Raw genomic sequence first — 9,588 nt, forward strand, 5'->3', positions numbered from 1 at the left:
ACATCAAGAATACGCGTCTGGAGCGATAACCACTTCACTACCGGCGGGGCTGTGCTCCCCTTCACAGTCTTGTTGAGGTAATTATTTTCTCCTGTTGGAGTGGTAGACCGCACCACTCAGACTGCTCGGGGTGAAGGGAAGCCTTTTTTTTACCATCGGACCCTGACTCGGTGTCTATGACATGTACGGAGCTGTGGACTAGCGTCGGACTCCTTTAAGCTACCTATGGCACCATGGATGCAGGAGCAGAAACCCTCGTAATGCATGTGGCGAATGGTAATTGTAAATAAGAGGCTTCTTGGATAAAGAATGAAATAAGGGTTGACAGTCAGGAAGACCAAGGAAAGCAAACCGGAGAAGGTGGTAGGGTATTTATATGTGTTTAAATTGATAGAGTTTCTTGCACGGTAGACAGTTCCACTGGTAGTATAGTTTCTGACGCACAATACGCGTATTCCTGAGGACGTGGTTCCGGATCCGATCCTGTGGGCATGTCTTTCTCCACTTACTTTTATAGGTTTCATAAAACTATACCCATTTCATAAAAATGAAGGACCTGCCAGATTTTCCGCTTTCATTGATTTTGTGGCTGTGCACACTAATTTGACTTCATTTATTTAGCCCGCCGGTATATTCTTTTTCACTATACAGAAAAACTTCGCGCCTGCACGTGCGCGCCCAAACACACACACACACACACACACAGATATGTCTCTCTCTCTCTCTCTCTCTCTCTCTCTCTCTCTCTCTATATATATATATATATATATATATATATATATATATATATATATATATATATATATATATATATATATATATATATATATATATATATATATATATATATATATATATATATATATATATATATAGACATATATATAAATATATCTAACACAGAAATAAGAGCTCGCAGTAAAGAAAACCTCGGAACGCAAAGGGGAGGATGTGGTACGTCATTGAAACAGATAAAGAATTTGGAAAGAAAGAAAGAAGGAAAGTGAAGAAAAAATGTCCGCCAGTTGGGATCCGCAGCCACGACCTCCAGAATACCGGTATTCTGGAGGTCGTGTTTGCGGATCCCAACTGGCGGGCATTTTTTCTTCTCTTTCCTTCTTTCTTTCTTTCCAAATTCTTTATCTGTTTCAATGACCTGTTTCAAAGCGATAATTATTCTTCAGCTGCTTACGCGATACGCAATAAAATTCTCAACAATTCATCCGTGATACCCGCCTACCACCAGATCGACTACGACATGTTTTGTCGTATTAAGATCGGAAGAGATCTGTTCAAAACAAGAACGCGCTTTAAGCACAGTAAAAGTACTTCTTGGTGAACTACTATGCCTAAAACCTGTAGCGAAACAGATCCTTCCCGAGTCCGCATTAGGCATTGTGCTTTCGCCGCGAGGCATGCATCTCACTCGTCTGTGTTGCTGGAGACTGAATTCAATAATTACTTTGCTTTGCGTTCACTGACTTAGTGAATATAATAATTTGTTGAGGTCTCCAGGTGTCGGCCTAAGAAACATTGGTACAAAGGCAATTTCTTCGACTAACATAAATCATTAAATATGAATAAATACCTTATACCACTGTCACAAACTACGGAATAACGTATGGGGCTGCAAATCTGTGCTCCCAAAATGACCATGAACCAATTCAGCCTTTTATAGAAAAAAGTAACAAAACACTTGTAGCTAAAGCGTGACATCAACGTTATATTTTTCAATGAAATATTTTTGGTCGAGTTTTAATATTCTTTTTTTGCTCATTATTTTAGTTGTTGCTTTTCTCCTTTTGTTTACTTTTCCTATTGACGTGAAAACGTGCACATTCCCCCATTATGGGGGACTGAAATAGACCAAAACCAGGAAGCGTAAACGGGGCCTGAGGGACCGCTCGGCATAAGCGATTTCACAAACAAAAACAATATAGCTTTACTTGGCTTGTAGTTGACACAAAGCATGCTGAAGAAGAATAATCGAGGGTGTCGCAAGCGCCCCAACCTTAAGAATGATCATTTGTAGGCTGTTCTGTAACGAACTGGTTATTCATAAGCACCAATGCCCCACTCGTTATTAAATCGTGCAGTAGATGATTGTGTTGCAAAAGTTTAAGGTCCAGAAACCCCATGGAGGTGCGAAGACCGCACTGGGGATGGCTGTATTAAGCAATGTTCTTGTATACGGTGAGCGACACTCCGAACCGACAGCGCCTCGTTCCTTTCGGGCGCCATGCGGGGTCTTGAGCCGTCAACGCAGGTGCATTTTGCTAAAGAACGTCGGAATTCGCGGCAGGCAGTAGGCAGTACCCGCCCGGCACATGCGTTTCGTGATTTCACAGTGTTTACAGAGAGGGAGAAGTAGATACTAAAAAATTACTAGCCTCCAAAAGGAGTGGCACCGTATATGAAAACATCGCCCACGGCGCTCCAAAAGGAGTAGCACCGTATATGAAAACATCGCCCACTGCGCGAACAAATTGAATTGAAAAAAATAAGGCGTATACATCGTGTGAGGCATAGGATGGGAAAAGTACCCCTACATTAAAAACGAATATGTTTCTCAAATAAAATGTATGAATGTATGTATTTATTGTACTTAGGAAAAGGAAAATCCACCAAGAGGCGTAAATTGTCTCGCCTAGGGCGCGGACACCGGACCGCCTGCTGGTGTAGGGGGGGAGCCGGGGGATAGGGATAAAAGAATACATAGGAATAGAAATAAAATTGTGGCGTTTTGTTTTTCGGGAACATTATAAGTGGAAGGGGCTGTGAAGTGTGCAACAGAAAGAGAACATTTCGAAAAGCGATAAAGCTCTGGAGGCAACAGTGGTACGACAGTCGCATGGCGCGTAAGACAATTGCACATTTGAACAACACATGTTTTTGTGTTCTTTCTGCCTTAGTGGTTTTTTATCTGAAAGTGGGTAATTGAACTTTCCCTTCATAGTAACACGGCTCTGCCCATCACGCTTCTATTATTCACCAAGACATTGCAAAGGGCGCACACTTTTTGAAATTTCTCTTGAGGTATTCCAACGTACGTCACCATTTATACCAGTCAAATGGATTTCAAAAAAACACGTGTTCCCTAAAAAGAAAATGATTTTATGTATGGTCATTAGCTGCTGCCTCCACTGATGCGACGTACAAGAAACGTGCTCGGACAAAATGTGTTTATTGGTGCTGGCGTATTCATCCATAACCACTATCGTTTGTTCGCATCTGTATATTTTTTTCTCATTATTTCCGGGTAATGAAAGGTTTGACCTTTGACCGTGTTTATAGCTGTTACCGGATACAAGAAATGCAAGCCGTACCTTCACGCTAGGATTATATTGTGGGCCGCTTTTCATGTCCAAACGCACTCTCCTAGGTCAAGACCTATATGTCAAAACAATGTATTTTGTGCTCCTATATTCATCTAGAATCAATGCTTTTTGCTGTTGAATGGTTCTCATTATCGTGCCCATGTGCTGGAGAAGAACCCTGGTCCGCGTGCCACCAAAGTGAACTTTACCTAATATTCTTAGTTTATGAGAGCTGGTGTCAGTCCTGATAACATTATTCTGAGCTTTTAGGGCTGTATATATACTATCTGAAGTTGTTTCTGGCCAGCAATCAGTCCGCAAATTGTGTAAAACGCTTTGGACATTTTTAGTTAGCACTATGCTATGCCAATGAGTTCACAACTTTGTATTTCTAAATGAGACTTTCTCATTCTTATTCCTGCCGCAAAATATATTTACGATACGAATCGCGAAGCAGCAGAATACAACGTGAGTGTTGAACTTGCAGGAAAAATTGTAAAATATAATCTTCAACGGTCGTTCGTTGGCGAAAATCTAATCACAAACAGCATATCTTTCTCTACATTTGATTATCACAAGTTCAGAGAAAGCCAAGCTGGACCACCGGTCATGGCCGGGCTAGGTGAACAAGCAGTGCTGGTGCAGCCGTTATTCATGTAGCCCTTATGGAAGACGTTTGGAGTGACTGCAGTAGTGACGCCTCAACTCATACATTCCGTTGGCATGACGTGACCGCTTTCAAGCAGCGCTCGAGCGGCGGACCTTCCTCGTGACCTGATAAATGACCTTGTCAGACAAGCATAGTAGATATCTCACTCACTTAACAAAAACACGCGGGACCCAGCACAGTGCAATTACTAGGATTGCCGTGGTGGAAAATTTAGAGGACATTTAACTACACAGTGAAAACGTAAAGGCACAGTTTTGTAGTTTAATTAGAGAGGAGGACAAATTATTACTCATTTTTTGGCTTTACTGCGCCACAACCTCTGAACTGAAATTTTGAGGTTTTCCTGTAATCCTACATAGTAATATATGTACTGCATCCGCTTTAGAAAAAAATACTCATCACACGTTTTTGGATAATGAAGCATTTTTAATTATTATTGATTGTGACCCTAAGTAATCTATCGCACGGCCATAGAATAACTAAGGACTAAATTCGTAAATTCTGGAAACTCCTGCTATAGTGGTGCATTTCGCCATGAAATAAAAGAATATATCTGCGTTGTTTTGACACGCTTTAAACACTAGCGATACTCAATCGTGCAAAAGGGAAGAAGCATTAAGTTGTAAAATTGAAATTTATGCACTCTTTATAGATGTTATGCTTTGTAAATATTTCAGTTGATAGCCAAAAAATAACAGCCTCATGTGCCCACACTATACGGCCGTTTTGTGTTCATGCTATTACAGACCGGCATGTTTAGTTGATTTTTACGTGTTCCTGGCTGATCAAAGTTACGAACATTTCCAACATTTAGACGTGCATAACGTAATATTTTCGCAGGAGATGACGCAAAACTTCCAACATTTTAAAGCAAAATGGCATGGTTATGTCAAACTCAGTTCGAGCAAACAGTAGCTTTTCTTGGCAATTTCAGTAAGCAGCTTTAATTAATTACAAAGTACAAATTGAAAAGCAAACTAATTCACTGAGGGCATTAAATATTGTAAATGCGTCATAAATTCTCGTTGTGACGTGGTTCGTTATGCTCATGGCCAGTTCCCTCAGTCGACTCACACGCTTTATAAAGGGCTTTGAAATTATCGCGGTGATTTGGCCTTATGCTTCAGCGGCTAGTTTCAATAAGGGCTTTTACTATTTTTTACACAAGTTTCACTAAAAAAATGACGAGATTTACAAAAATCGCAGCAAGAAAATGTTTTGATTTTTATTTTTTGTGCAGTCTTACCATAATTTCGGCACTACTTGACAGGCCGTGCAAAAAGGATAAGTGTTAGTTTCTCTGTCATAGTATTTTTATTCAAAGCTGAATAAAGAACACGAACATTTCTGTTTGCTATCAGCAGAGGTATTTTAGAGCTCTATGAAGTGTCGAGAAAGATATTTCACTGTGAAAATGCCAGCTTTTCGGGTGGATATGTTTGTCAATTCACATGTGCACATCAGGCAGGTTGCTCCGGAGATAGACTGCACCATTTAAATAGTGTGACTACCACTTTTATTGTTTTAGTATTCAGTCAACGTCATACAGTTTTTATCTTAGAATCTGCGCCGTGAAGAATGTCTCCTTGAAAACCATTATGCTCAACGCAGGATTCTTATCAACTGTTTTTTAGAGAAGTAAGCTGTTTTATGGTGAATGATAAATACCTACTGTATTCCAAATCTTTATTTAAAACATTCTTGTTGTCTTCTTCAGTGCTGGCTGTAACATTGACAAAGTCCTGTGATAACGCAAGCGTAACGGTTGTGTGGTGTCCATATATTACGGAGTCCTACCCTCGCAACTTTGTCCGAGTGCTACCCTCGGGCATTTCAGCTCAATTTCAATATTCCTACGTGGTTAAAATAAATCGGGAGACCTCCACTACGGCGTGCCTCATCCCCGGCGTTGTGTTGGTGCGTTAAACACTACAATTAATAAATAATTCAGACATTTTCGTCGTATATAAACTTCGTAACACAGGTCCAAAAACACTTGAACAGTCCTATCTATGCGTGAGGGGTAGTACTCATTTCAGGTACGTTGTTGGAAGCAAACGTGCAGGGAGCTTATGGAGGTGATGACACCAGAAGCTGGCGTAACGGTCACATTTCCAAAAGAATTGCGCGGCAACTGCATGCAGATGCCATCCCAGGCAGTGTTCAAAGAAATAGTCATCACCAAATAGTTTTGGGAGAAACACCAGGGAGAACACGTTGTTGGGTGGTAAAAGTCCAATCGATGTCTCAGTGCCTCCCCGGGTCGATTCTAGCGTCGGAGGCAGAGGGCAGTCCTTCTAGTCGGTGCGATGTTCCCTTTCGTCAAAAAGGCGTCGGAGGATCTGTGGTCTCCTCTCATATGCCCTGTTCTCTTTGGTGGTGACATCCGGAGGGCTGCATTGCGGCTGGTTGAAACGGCCTGTGCATTCTAGCGTTTATCATTATTGAGCCCCAGCTCCTGCCTTCCTGTGAGCCCACTCATTCCCCGTAATTTCCAATTGTTTGGTTACACAGGAAGTTGGTCCTACCATGTAAAATTGACAATGTAAATCTGAATGTTGCGAGCGATTGGCAGTAGATTACCGAGTTTGGGGACATGGCTCCGCTCACTTGTCAGCGGAGGTGTGCACTAAGGTCCCTTCATGGGGATTTGGCAAATCAGCGACAAGTTCCTCCTCTCCGCCACTCTCCTGCATCCCTCAGGTCGTCTGTTAGCTCTGTACACCATGAACGTCCTACCCCGCCGCAGCGGCGTGTACACCCCGCCCATCCACCACGTCGCACGTGGGTGTTTGTAGTAGTGTTAAGCTGTTTAATTACGTATGCTTTGTAGAATACAGCAGGAGTATTATTTATTAGCCACGAAATCAAAAAAGAAAACACGCATTAAATTTATACACGCTCACTCACAGTTTTTAGCGATTGCACCCTGAACATTCTCGTACAGTGGTGGGCAACAGCACTTGGGTGGCGACTCACTCGAATCACTGGTGGGCTCGGCAGCACACCAGTGATGGCCCTTACTCACTTGCAACGCCTGCTTTTTGTGCAGATATTCTGCGCGGCCAGTCTCCAATCCTTCCCCAGTGGTCCGCAGTACGCTGCACATCGGGGCCCGACCACCAAGGCTAAGCACCCGCTGCACGCTTTGGGCCCATCAACCAGGATTCACCGTCTGCCTTGTGCCGTGGATACCCTTCCACCCGCACCGCACGAATGCCCTTCAATGTTCCCGCCGGTGCCTCCGTCACTGCTGCTGCCCTTCCCCTCATGGTCTCGAGGCGCAGAAATAAAACTGACGTCACACCGCTACAATAAAAGCTTCACCAAAGCCCGCGCGCTTTTCAGTGGGCTCGGCAGCACACCAGTGATGACCCGCATTCACTTGCAACGCCTGCGTTTTGTGCAGGTAAAAAATTCCTGTTCCCTATTTTCCAAGCGTACCAAATACGCTGCTTTGCTAGTGCAGCCGAGCCCCAATTGTTGCTTAGAGATTGTTTGTAGTTGTAGTCGTGCCCTGCAATTTCTATTGCTATTATGCGGCGACATCGAGACTAACCCTGGCCCTGCAACTCGGTCCGCTAATGCTGAAACCCCTAGCGACATTGTGTCTGTCCTCAGCGATATCCAACCCGGACAGGCAGCCATCCTAATGAAATGGAATACATACGTTCTACGCTGCTGCAACACGGGAAAAAATTTAAGAAATTACTAAAAGACTCTCTAAAATTGATGACAACTGCCCTGTAATAGCCACGGTAAAAGAAAAGGTCGACGGCTTGCAGACACTAACTGTGCAAAACTGCGGTGATATCGCTGGCCTTGTCGCCAGGATGGACGACCCTGAGGACAGACAGCGACGATCCAATCTTGTCTTTTACGGTTTTGAAGATGCCAGTGACGAGACTTGGGCACAGTCTGAGAAGCGCGTCATCGATCTATGTCTTGCCAATCTTGAAGTCTCAGTCCAATCTAGAGACATTTAACGCGCTCACCCCATATGCCGTTTTCAACCAAATAAAAATATGCCCATCATTGTGCGGTTCTGCCATTTCAAGGACCGAGAACTAGTGCTGTCCAACGCCAAAAAACTAAGACACCAATAAAAGCATTAGTGAAGATCTTTCCCCCAACACGCGAAAGGCACGTAAGCACCTCATTGAATTTGGTAAAGCATCTCGCAAGACGCATAAACTTCGGTACAACAAGCTAACTCGACACTACTTACGTTTTCGATCGCTGTTCTGAAAAAGTAATCCCTCTCCGCCCATAGCTACCACCTCCCACCCCAGCGAATCCTAAATTAAATCCTGAACTCTTGTCAATTGTACACACTAATATTAGAAGCCTCTTGCCAAAACACGACTCGCTTTTTAATCTTATCTGCACGACAGAATGCAACTTTGTTCTTTTAACTGAAACGTGGCTAAACCCTTCAATATGCGATTCCGAATTAACACCATGCTTTCCTCGCTTTACAATTTTTCGGCGAGATCGTGATGGTAAGCGTGGTGGTGGCATTCCTACAGCTGCTCACAGTCGATTAAATTGCTTCCCAGTGGTCATCCCTTCCAGCCTCGAATTATTGTTTGTCTGGTGCAAAAATTCATATCCTCCGGTTATCATTAGACTCTGTTACCCCCACCCCCCTGACTCAGATGCTTCATTTATCGCTAATTTCCACAGTGCTCTTAACTTCCTGAATGCCTCTCATCCTAACATACCAGTTATTTTAATGGGTGACTAACTTTCCAGGAATAAACTGGTCTAACCTCGCGCTCACGGTATCTAACAAACTATGGAAAGCGACTTTGTTAACACGTGCCTAACATTTGGTATATCTCAACTTGTTTCCTTCCCAACGCGTGATACTGGGCACTCTTCAAATATTCTTGACCTCATTCTCACGTCACACCCCGGCAATCTTGTATCGCTAGTTCCTCTTCCCTAGATAAGTGATCATGCTGTACTTCACACTTCGTTTTCTAATTAACTACCAGGCCCAAGACATTCCAAGAAAACCCTCACGCTCTACGATAAGGGTAACTATGCCGCCTTTAACAATGAACTATCCATATTTTGTGACTGGTATTTAAGTGACTTCTTCCAACGCCCCCTTGAAACTAACTGGTCTTTGTTCAAGTGCAAAATCCATGATTTGATCAGTAGGTTTATACGCACAATTACAATTACGATATGGCCATCTTCATCTTGGTTTAACACATCTCTTAAGCGTTTTAACAATAAGAAAAAGCGATTATATCGCTCGGCTAAACTGTCTAACACCGCTAGCGCTTGGAACAGGTACCCCGGAACAGCAAAGGAATTTGAATTGCTTGCGGCGAAGGCTAAGCGTTCTTTTTTCTCTTCTACATTACCTAATATGCTACGCAATAATCCTAAACAATTTTGGAGAGCCATTAACCCCACAAAAACATTATCATTACTTGATGAACTCGGTGATCCTATTCCACATCATATTACCCCTCAAATACTAAATTCTGCCTTCTCTTCCGAATTTTCCCCTGAATCTTGCAGCCCGCTTCCAGACTCCCCATTCCTTGATTGTCCTGTCATGCCAGGCATTACATTCGGTTCATA

The sequence above is a fragment of the Haemaphysalis longicornis genome, unplaced genomic scaffold, assembly GCF_048455015.1.
Source record: "Haemaphysalis longicornis isolate Haplotype H1 unplaced genomic scaffold, Haemaphysalis longicornis Haplotype H1 scaffold_6, whole genome shotgun sequence".
Taxonomy (NCBI): Eukaryota; Metazoa; Arthropoda; class Arachnida; order Ixodida; family Ixodidae; genus Haemaphysalis; species Haemaphysalis longicornis.